Source organism: Loxodonta africana, chromosome 5 (assembly GCF_030014295.1).
Source record: "Loxodonta africana isolate mLoxAfr1 chromosome 5, mLoxAfr1.hap2, whole genome shotgun sequence".
Taxonomy (NCBI): Eukaryota; Metazoa; Chordata; class Mammalia; order Proboscidea; family Elephantidae; genus Loxodonta; species Loxodonta africana.
The window spans coordinates 85,236,502-85,246,319 of NC_087346.1; the positions used below are offsets into that span (position 1 = coordinate 85,236,502).

Here is a 9,818-nt window from a genome sequence, read left to right on the forward strand (position 1 = left end):
GGTTTTTAACTGCCAGTATGTGCAACCATTACATAGCTGAGATTTTCTTTTCAGCTACATAGTCAATCACTTACCTTTACAAATATGATTACAATTAGAAATATGATTTTGGTTAATAGTCTAGTGATTTCTTGTAAAGAGCATGGATCGGAAGTTCTTTGACTTCAAAATTAAAATGAAATTGCCGAGACAATGTTCATATCCCTTGATTAACCACCCAGCTATATCATGGTCTTCTTTCTTCCAATATAATTATCCCAGAAGATTATGATATGGTATTATGTGGCTTTTCTTTAGAAATATTGAGATACTGGAGAAAGAGTATCGGCGTATCATGTATGCAGAAAAATTATATTGAGATTTGAGATAATGATGAGATATACAGTATATGCTTGAGAGATGAATTTATTATGTATGAATAGTTTTTTTTTTTAATTTTTATAATACTATTACACCAGAGAGCAAAGTAGAAAAAAATCAAAGAGCCTAGGAAATACTGTTACTACAGTTTCTAAAAATATTGATTATTATTGCAGGTATATAGCCATATTTGATTAAATTCTCTTTTCTGGCTTCAAAACATGGAATTTGGATACAGAGAAATTGTCCATGGATCAAATTATTTTCAAATTCCAATACAATACATGAGATAATGCAAATAGTACTTTCATATTTCAGATAATTTTATAAAACTTGCTTTTTAAAGAACTTCTTATGTGTTGTATGAGGTTTAATGAAACGTCGCTTGATGAGCAAACAGGTTTTAGAGTAGCAAAATCATCGTGAGTACAGAGCCAATAGGACCTCTTGACAAGCCTGTGGATAGGAAGAAAATACTATTTTTATTAAATTTGAACTATGTATTAAGTCACTGTTAATATTCTTATGCTTTCTTGGTTTTGAGTTACATCAGATGGTCAGTTACATCAGTTATGTCAGATGGTATGTTCCTTTGTGAAAAATATCCACCCCTAAAAATAGTGTCATATTGATTGAAACCCTTTGTATAAAAAAAAAGCTCTCCCAAAATTGTTCAAAAGCAGCCATATAATCAGAAGCAAAATTAGAGTACATGGCTACTGTATCTATCTCTACTACTTCTTTCTTAGTTCATTCTTTTATCTCTTTAAATTATTTTGACTGTTTCCCAATGACTCTTCATTATCTGTCTATCCTCTCTCTCACTCTTGCTGACATACCCCTGTTTGTGTTACATACCTATATAACCCATCCGGGCACATCGCTTCTTTATCAAAGGGTGTTCTATCCGATGATTGCCTGTTTTTACGTTTATCTCTAAAAGTAGACAATAAACCCTTAAATGCAAAGACTTTGGAGTAATGATATTTAGATCCCCAATGGCTATCACACTGCAATTCTCACTGATATGTGATCAAGAAATATCTAATGACTGAATAAACACCAATTTCAATTGGATCTTTCTTTCCTAAAATAATAACACAACAATCAGGATTTCTTTCCAATCCTTCCAATCTTTTCTTACTAATATTTAAAAAAAAAAAAAAAAGGACTCCTTTATTTCTTTCCTTAAATGTTGTAACTAAGCTAATTACATAGCAAACTACTGTTGTTTTTCTTGTACTTCTGGTACTTAAATATTTATTGAACGAATTTCTATGAAGTCATTTTTTTTGTCTTTTTCTTCTTGTCATTTTTCATAGGAGGTTTAGTAGTTCAGTTCTGCGTTTTAACCCACTTTACTTTTCAATTTGAATGTTTCTTCTTTTTCAAAATTAGCATAATTATGTTCTTTAATTATCTTACTTATGTGGAACAAACCATACTCATAAAACAGAATTCCTTGGAGGGATCAGAGATAAAAACAAGCAAACAAACAGACTTTTAAAAGTTAAACTATTGCCCTTTTTTGGGAAAGGAATATTTGCTTACCACTTTTATCTGATAATCCATTCCTGACAAATTTAATATTTTTTTCCTCCATGGCTTGGTCTCTCATTCAATCTATCATGAAATCTGTTTATTATTCTTTCTTAGAGCCTCTTTTTCATGTTTCTTTATGTCTTTCTATCACCAACCTATTTCAGTTTTTCCCCTTAAATATAGCCTACATGCTTCATCCATAGTGGTCTTCCCAGAATAATATTTTAATACATCCTTACTTGATCAAGTATCTTTAGTTATTACCTAATGGCTAGGGGACCATGTTTAGACTCTTCACCCTGTCATTAATGGCAACAGAGAATTCAATTTGAATAAACTCTACAAGTGCATTTAAAAATAATTGAAATACTTTGGAACAATGTCAACTTTAAATGTAAGACAGTCTTCTTTTATCTCCAGAAAATATTGCTTTATTTTTTGTAGCAAAATTCTTCATCTATCATAGAATTTGGAAGGCTTTATCTTCTGTGTGAATGGCTAAATTTAAATGTCTCAAAAAGAAATTAATAGTATTTTCTATCTTCTTTTAGGTATTATACTAGGTCAGTGATCTTACTCCTAATTTCTCATTTTACTGTCTTAGGACAGGACTTCTCAATTTTGTGTATGTGAATTATATAGGGATCTTATTAAAACACAGACTCTGATCTGGTACAGTTGCTCCAAGGATTGTATTTTAGGTGGGAAATTTTTAAACAACATCCTAGGACAGATTTATAGACAGGACAGACTATAGTCACAATTATACACATTTCTGATCAAGAGCTTCACATGATATATGTCTTTTAACAGTTTCACCCTTCCTATACATGTGGTTAAGTATTATTATACTATTTTGTCAATGAAAAAATTGAGGTTTAGAGAGAATTAAGAATAGTTCATAGTCATGGAACTGCAAGTTGTCAGGTCCAGGATACAAACACAGGTGTTTCTTTCCACAGAGTCCAGACTCTTAACCTCAGTGGGATAAAAGATTTCTTTTGGAAGCATTTACACAAATAATTACATTTCAGGAGAGGCACACCAGGGATGTCATTGCTGATATCAGATGGATCTTGGCTGAAGGCAGAGATTACCAAAAAGATGCCTACCTGTGTTTTTTTGGCTATGCAAAGGCATTCGACTGTATGGCTCATAACAATTTATGGGTAACACTGCGAAGAATGGAAATTCCAGAACATTTAATTGGGCTCATGAGGAATCAAGAGGCAGTTGTTTGGACAGAACAAAAGGATACTGCGTGGTTTAAAGTGAGGAAAGGTGTGCATCAGGGTTGTATCCTCTGAGCAAATAACCTGAGAAGCTGGACTATATGAAGAAGAACAGGGCATCAGAATTGGTGGAAGACTCATTAACAACCTGCATTATGCAGATGACACAACCTTGCTTGAGGAAAGTGAAGAGGACTTGAAGCACTTACTGATGAAGATCAAAGACCACAGCCTTCAATGTGGATTACACCTCAACATAAAGAAAACAAAAATACCCCAGCTGTGCCAATAAGCAACATCATAATACACAGAGAAAAGGTTAAAGTCAAGGATTTCATTTTACTTGGATGGCAATCACAGCCCATGGAAGCAGTAGTCAAGACATCAAAAGACACATTGCACTGGGTAAATTTGCTGCAAAAGACCTCTTTAAAGTGTTGAAAAGCAAAGATGTCACCTTGAAGACTAAGGTGCACCTGACCCAAGCCACGGTATTTTCAATAGCATCATATGCAAGCAAAAGCTGGACAATGAATAAGGAAGACAGAATAAGAATTGATGCCTTTGAACTTTGGTGTTGGTGAAGAATATTGAATATACGATTTACTGCTAAAAGAACAAACTAATCTGTCTTGAAAGTAGTACACCCAGAATGCTCCTTAGAAGCAAGGATGTCAAGGCTGTATCTTACATACTCTGCACATGTTGTCAGGAGGGATCAGTCCCTGAGAAGGACATCATGCTTGGTCAAGTACAGGGTCAGCGGAAAAGAGGAAGACCCTCAACAAGATGGATTGACACAGTGGCTACAACAATGTTCTCAAGCATAACAAGAATTGTGGGAATGGCATACGACTGAGCAGTGTTTCGTTCTGTTGTATATAGGGTTGCTTGTTAGAACTGACACGATGGCAACTAACAACAACAACACCAGGAAAAATTTCTTGATGCAGAGCCAGTTTTTGTTTGAAGCTTTCTTTTGTTTTCCTTCTTTTAATTATATGTCATTATTGATATTTAGAAAAAAAATGGAGACCAAAAATATCACTAAACTGGGTTTACCTGTGTAATCAAGCCTCATGGTTACTGAGCAAAGTTGTTAGCTTATGGACCTCGGTAACGATAGGGATAACGTTCATAACGCTGATATTCACGATCCTTTTCCTGTATACACACAAAAGGAAAGAGAAAATCGCAGAGAATTGAGGCAGTGACAGTGCAATTATTTCACAATAATTTCCATTAAAAACTTAGGTTGTTTAAATTACTAGGAACTTATATATTATCTACATAATTATTTTTTCCGTTTCAGTTAGCTTTTCATTTTTTAAAATCAAATTTTAAAAAGAAGCTAAAATCATAAAATATTTACCATTTTACTTTTTACAGGCAATTTTGTTGTTTTGTAGTGCATCTGAGATGGCTGATTACATCCAAAAGCTCAAACAGGACTTACATCTTCTTTATAATATTACCACCAAGCTACAGTCTTGCCCATCTTTGAATATTCCAGGAAGGAATAATTGATTAATGTCAACTTAGGTGGAGAGAAAGATTGTGTATGTGTGTGTGTAAAAGAGAGAGAAGGACGGAGAGAGATTCTGACTGCTTCACCTCACTTTTGATTTATAATAATTTTGCTCTTTCTTAAAATTCCTACATTACTTAATATTTACATCTGTTAATACAAATATCCTTATCTTTCCTTCTGTATCTTTTTATTTTATGCCATTTTAATTCATTTATTTACTATATTATTAAGAACAATCTTTCAGATCCTACTGCATTAATATAACATGCCAAAATAATCAGATGTCAAGGACACAGGTCATTAAGAAAAAATGTTAAAAAAATTAAAATTTCCACCTTTTTTTAACATGGTCAGTTTAACCTACTGACTTTATCACCCCCCAAAAATCGGAAGGTAAAAACCACATCACTTACTTTATCAGCTCCATTAAGCATATATTGTACTTAATGGAGTCAGAATTTCAACTGCATTTTAGTCAAGGTGTTCATTTACCAGACAAAGATACTGAAATTCAGAGACTGGCTTCTTGAAGGTGGTATTTGAGTTTCTGTTTATATGTTACGGATACAACACTCTTGGATCTTTCTTTCGTGTATCATAAATATACGAAATCAATGTGTGTTTTGGGCATTCATGATATAAATACATTTCAAAAAAAAATCAACTTTTTTAATAGAATAAATACTCAGAAAAGGAAGTAGGTTTGAACAACACAATTTTATCAGGCAAATACTTACATGGAATCTTCTATGATGATGCTGTTAAAATAAAGAACAATTGTTTAAAACACAATACACTGTTGATTATTAAATGTTCCATTGAATGAAACTGTCTTACCTCTTCAGATGAATCAGCTCTCTTAAAAGGAGAAAAGAACAATATAGTTAACATCTTAATATTAATTCAAGATTGATTGTAAAAATGCGCTTAGCTGCCGCAACTGTGATTAAATCTAATAGATGGAAGTTGCTACTCTAAACTGGACAACTTTGTACAATGGCATCTTTAAAGTAAGTGAAGAGTAGGCTTTTGCTCTGAATAATCTGGGACATTTAAATGTCAGTTTACTTTGGGCCATGTTTCTTTTGTGTGGGAAAGATAGGGAGAGTATATTGCTGTGAATAGGAGAGTGAAAACTGAAAAGGTAAACTTTGATTTGGCCCCAAACAAAATTTTTTATATGCATAATATTTTAAGTAGCTCAAAAGCTACTTAAGCTTTTGTTGTGATGATAGAGCTCAGCTGTCTGCTTTTCTTCTTAGAGTTTTATTTTTTTCTGTCTATCCTTTTATAACAACATAATGTGATAAACTATGTTTCCATAGCTGACTGGATATTTTAAACATCCTTTAGAATTTGGTGGATTAGTTGAAGTACTGTTATTACATGATAAATTTCCCAGTAATTTAGACATAAAGGATACCAGCATATAAACAAGCATTAATTTTACCAGAAGAAGAAAAAAAAAAAAAAACCAAGTTTCGGAAAAGTCAAGTGCTTCACCTAGAGAAACAGAGTCATAAATGACAAAACTGTCTGGGAACTTCTGACTTCAGGTAGATCTGGAACATTTTATATTTAAGTACATTTTATTAGGCTTGTAGTTCCATATCTTTATGGAGGCTTTTTTAAAATTTATTTTTTCCATGAAATAATTACATTTGAAGTCTGTTTGTGTGGCTTTCTGTATGCACGTGTGTGTACTGAAGATTTATTCTATGTCTTGAATGAACTTATGTAGGTTAATTTAAGGAAAAAATTCATACAAAAGCATTAACATTTATAAAGCATTGTTTAGGTCAATGCAAAAAGGCCAGGACACAGGTAATGAGCAAGATTCTTTGGAAAATTTCCAGGAACATATTCTTCAAAATTTCCTGATCTACTTACTGTCAATGCAGCCATGATGGCCAAGATGAAGGCAAAGATAAAGAACTTCATATTTTGCTGAGTCCTGTGAAAGCATATGTTAGAAATCAGCAACACATTCATTCCTTGGCTCATTCATTAAACATTCATTGATCAAACTTTGCTTCAAAGCTTTATGAAACATATTAGACGTACGAAGACAATTAGAACACGTACCCTGACATCAGGGAATTTACAGACTAGTAAACCAAGACAAACAAACCCACTGCCATTGAGTTGATTCCAACTCATAGCAACCCTATAGGACAGGGTAGAGTTGCCCCATATGGTTTCCAAGGAGCAGCTAGTGGATTTGAACTGTTGACCTTTTCTTTGGCACCTGTAGCACTTAACCACTGGGTAAGAGATATTAATCAGTAAAAAATGAGTGTTCTGAAATGGAAAAACTAACATGCTCTAAAAGCACACAAAGAGGGCACCTTAAACAGACCAGGAGAATAAAGGTATAGAGTAAAGAGAGGGAAGGGAGAGGGGAAATGGAACATGTCTGGAGCCTGAAAGGAAATAAAAATGAGAAAAGCATAGAATGTTGGAAATGTAAATACTTCAGTAAGTAATGAGGAAACAACCTGAAACAGGACAACTTCTTATATAGTTGTGAGATTATATGAAACTTTGATTAAGGGTAATAATTAAGGCACAGTGCAAAGAGATGTTCAGAAAGTAGAATGACAGGCAATAGAGCCTGGTTTTACAGTAGAATGAGTCTCAATGTGCCAGGTTTCTGGGCTGAGCATTGTGTAGATAGTATAACCCTGATATCAGAACATTGATGATACTGGGCAGAGAACAACTGAATTGCAAAAGAACTCACGGGGAAAATATCTGTGGCTACTTTGGGCAATCAAAATGGTAAAAACAATTTAAATTTCCAAATATTCTTATTCAACATATTTAAGCTAGTCTGGAACTCTTTGATATATTTATATAATTCTTTGAATCCGGTTTCATAACTGTTGAAAAAGAAGCAAAGCAGATTATTTATCTCTGAATTCAAAAAAAGAAAAAAAAAAAGAGACAAAACCGGTTGCCATCGAGTCCATTCCAACTCATTGCGAATCTATAGGACAGGGTAGAACTGTTCCTTTGGATTTCCAGGATGTAGCTGGTGGATTCCAACTGCTGACCTTTAGGTTAGCAGCCGAGCTCTTAGCCACTGCACCACCAGGGCTCCAATTTGGAATTACAGACACCGGAGCAAAAATATTTTGACTGGAAAATTTTAGTATGGAGGAACTCACAGATACATGATATTTATACCTGTGAATTACAAACTGTAAAGGAAATCTTTAATGAATAAAGGGCATTTTATTTCATTTTTTAACTTGTCAGTTGTGATAGAATATTACAGTAACATCTTTTGTCTAATGATAGAAAAACTATTCTTCTCCTAATAACTTCAAAGTCCTCAACACGTGAAGCAGAGATCATGACAAGTGGTATGTTACCTGTTTCTTATCTGCTGTTTCTGCCTCACTGACTTAAGCCGAGGATGCTTGTATTAGACAAACTGTAACAATTACTTATTTGTTGATGAACGTTTTCTATCATTTAGTAGTTAGCCCAAACTTTCCGTCATGTTAAGATCCAAAAAAGAATGCAACTTTTAGTTGTGTATGTCTGGAATTTGTATCAAAAATAAAGTTTTGGTGTTTTATATGCCTGGAATTTTATTGAAAATATCAAGGAATGCTTATATGAAGTGATTATATATATATCCCAGTGGGGCCATATACATATTTAAGGGCTGTGAGTAAAAAATATTTCCTAAAAATCACAATTAAAAATGTAGCCATTGAAATTTTCCCTTTCATCAAAATCAAAAATAAAAATGAGTTAAGACTAAGTAAAACAGAGAAGTGTAACTGCCATGCACTATTAATTATGGAAAATAACAAAAAGTGTTTTGAATGATGAACAATGAAGAGTCCATTGACTTTTGAATTGAAGCCTTGAAAAGTCCATTTAAAATGATTTAACTATGGGAATAAAGTAACTTTGAGAAAAGTTACTTAAAACCTTTGAAACAGTACATACATTTGCAAACAGACAGCTTTTTAAACTACCCAAGAGATTATTTTCCTATAAAATTTAAACTTTAATTTTAAATTAAGGGTAAAATCATCATTGACAAAGTGGATGTCCGATATTTGGTCAAGGACGAAGAAAAGATAGCGCACATCCCCTCCATTTTCCAATGTTGACTTTGGACAGCAATGGCTAATGTTGACTCAGAGGCATTGAGATCCTGAACTCACCTTCAGATCCTGACATAACATCACCATTTCTTTAAAACTTTTGATGGAAAATTATCAATAAATAGTAGGCATTTTCATAAAAGGTTTTCAGTTTATTCTAGTAAGCAAAAGATTAGAATAAAACTTCATATTATAGTGCATGTAAATACATTACCTTTTACTCAAAATGAACTCACCAGTCAGAGGAGCCCAAATGAAGCCCTGAGAGATGCTGTGCTTCTCTAGAGGGCAGGTGTATTTAAATGCACTGGAATCCTTCCTCTGTTTTCCTAAACTATGTCAGTTATGAGATCATATGGGAACTGAAGTTAATCCTCAAAATCTGCCCTTGAGGATGCTGAAAAGAAACATACCAATGTGATTTTACAATAGAAGACTGTGAAGGCAAATTAACCAGGAAACAAAACACCCATCAAATGTTAATGCCAGTGTTAGTCTAGGCACCTGTGAATAGGGCAAAGGAAAAAGCATTTTAGAGTAAACCACGTGTAGAAATGAGTTGAAGTGGTAAAAATATTTCTGTAGAACTTCGTGGCCTCTATTTTCACAAACACATGTCCAAAAAAGATACCTACCATGTGAGCAAACTTAACCTGTCTTCTAATAAATGGTGATAACTGGCATAAGAAAATTGAAGTCATTTGTTTCTAATGCATTTCCTAAAAATTATCATTTAAATGTCACTTTCGCCTTGTTCCGTGGAGTCTAGACTATCTTATCAAGTAGAACCAAACATTTGCCAAAACCAGTGATTCTTTGGGCATTGTATGGTAAAATAAATCTGAAATTTAAAGTTAAATGACCCTAAAAGCTCAGGAAAGAAGCCCAGGTCACGGAGTGCTTAGTGAACTGGGCTGCTAAACAAAAGGTCAGCAGTTTGAACCCACCAGCTGCTCCCTGGAAAAAAGATGTGGCAGTCTGCTTCCCTGAAGATTTACAGCCTTGGACTTCCTATGGGTCCTTCTG

The 9,818-nt window shown here is 33.7% G+C and overlaps 1 long non-coding RNA gene across 2 annotated transcripts; it reads right to left on the bottom strand.

Annotated features, from left to right (window-relative positions):
- Nucleotides 1-684: 684 nt before the first annotated feature.
- LOC135231445 (uncharacterized) lies at nt 685-9,051 on the bottom strand. 2 transcript variants are annotated; one of them, XR_010322092.1, is made up of 6 exons: nt 9,029-9,051; nt 6,556-6,619; nt 5,503-5,523; nt 5,403-5,423; nt 4,197-4,298; nt 685-816 (listed from the first exon to the last, which is right to left on the bottom strand). It is a non-coding gene; the product is annotated as an uncharacterized LOC135231445 (long non-coding RNA). The 2 variants fall into 2 exon arrangements; XR_010322093.1 differs by having other exon boundaries at nt 9,007-9,043.
- Nucleotides 9,052-9,818: the final 767 nt, after the last annotated feature.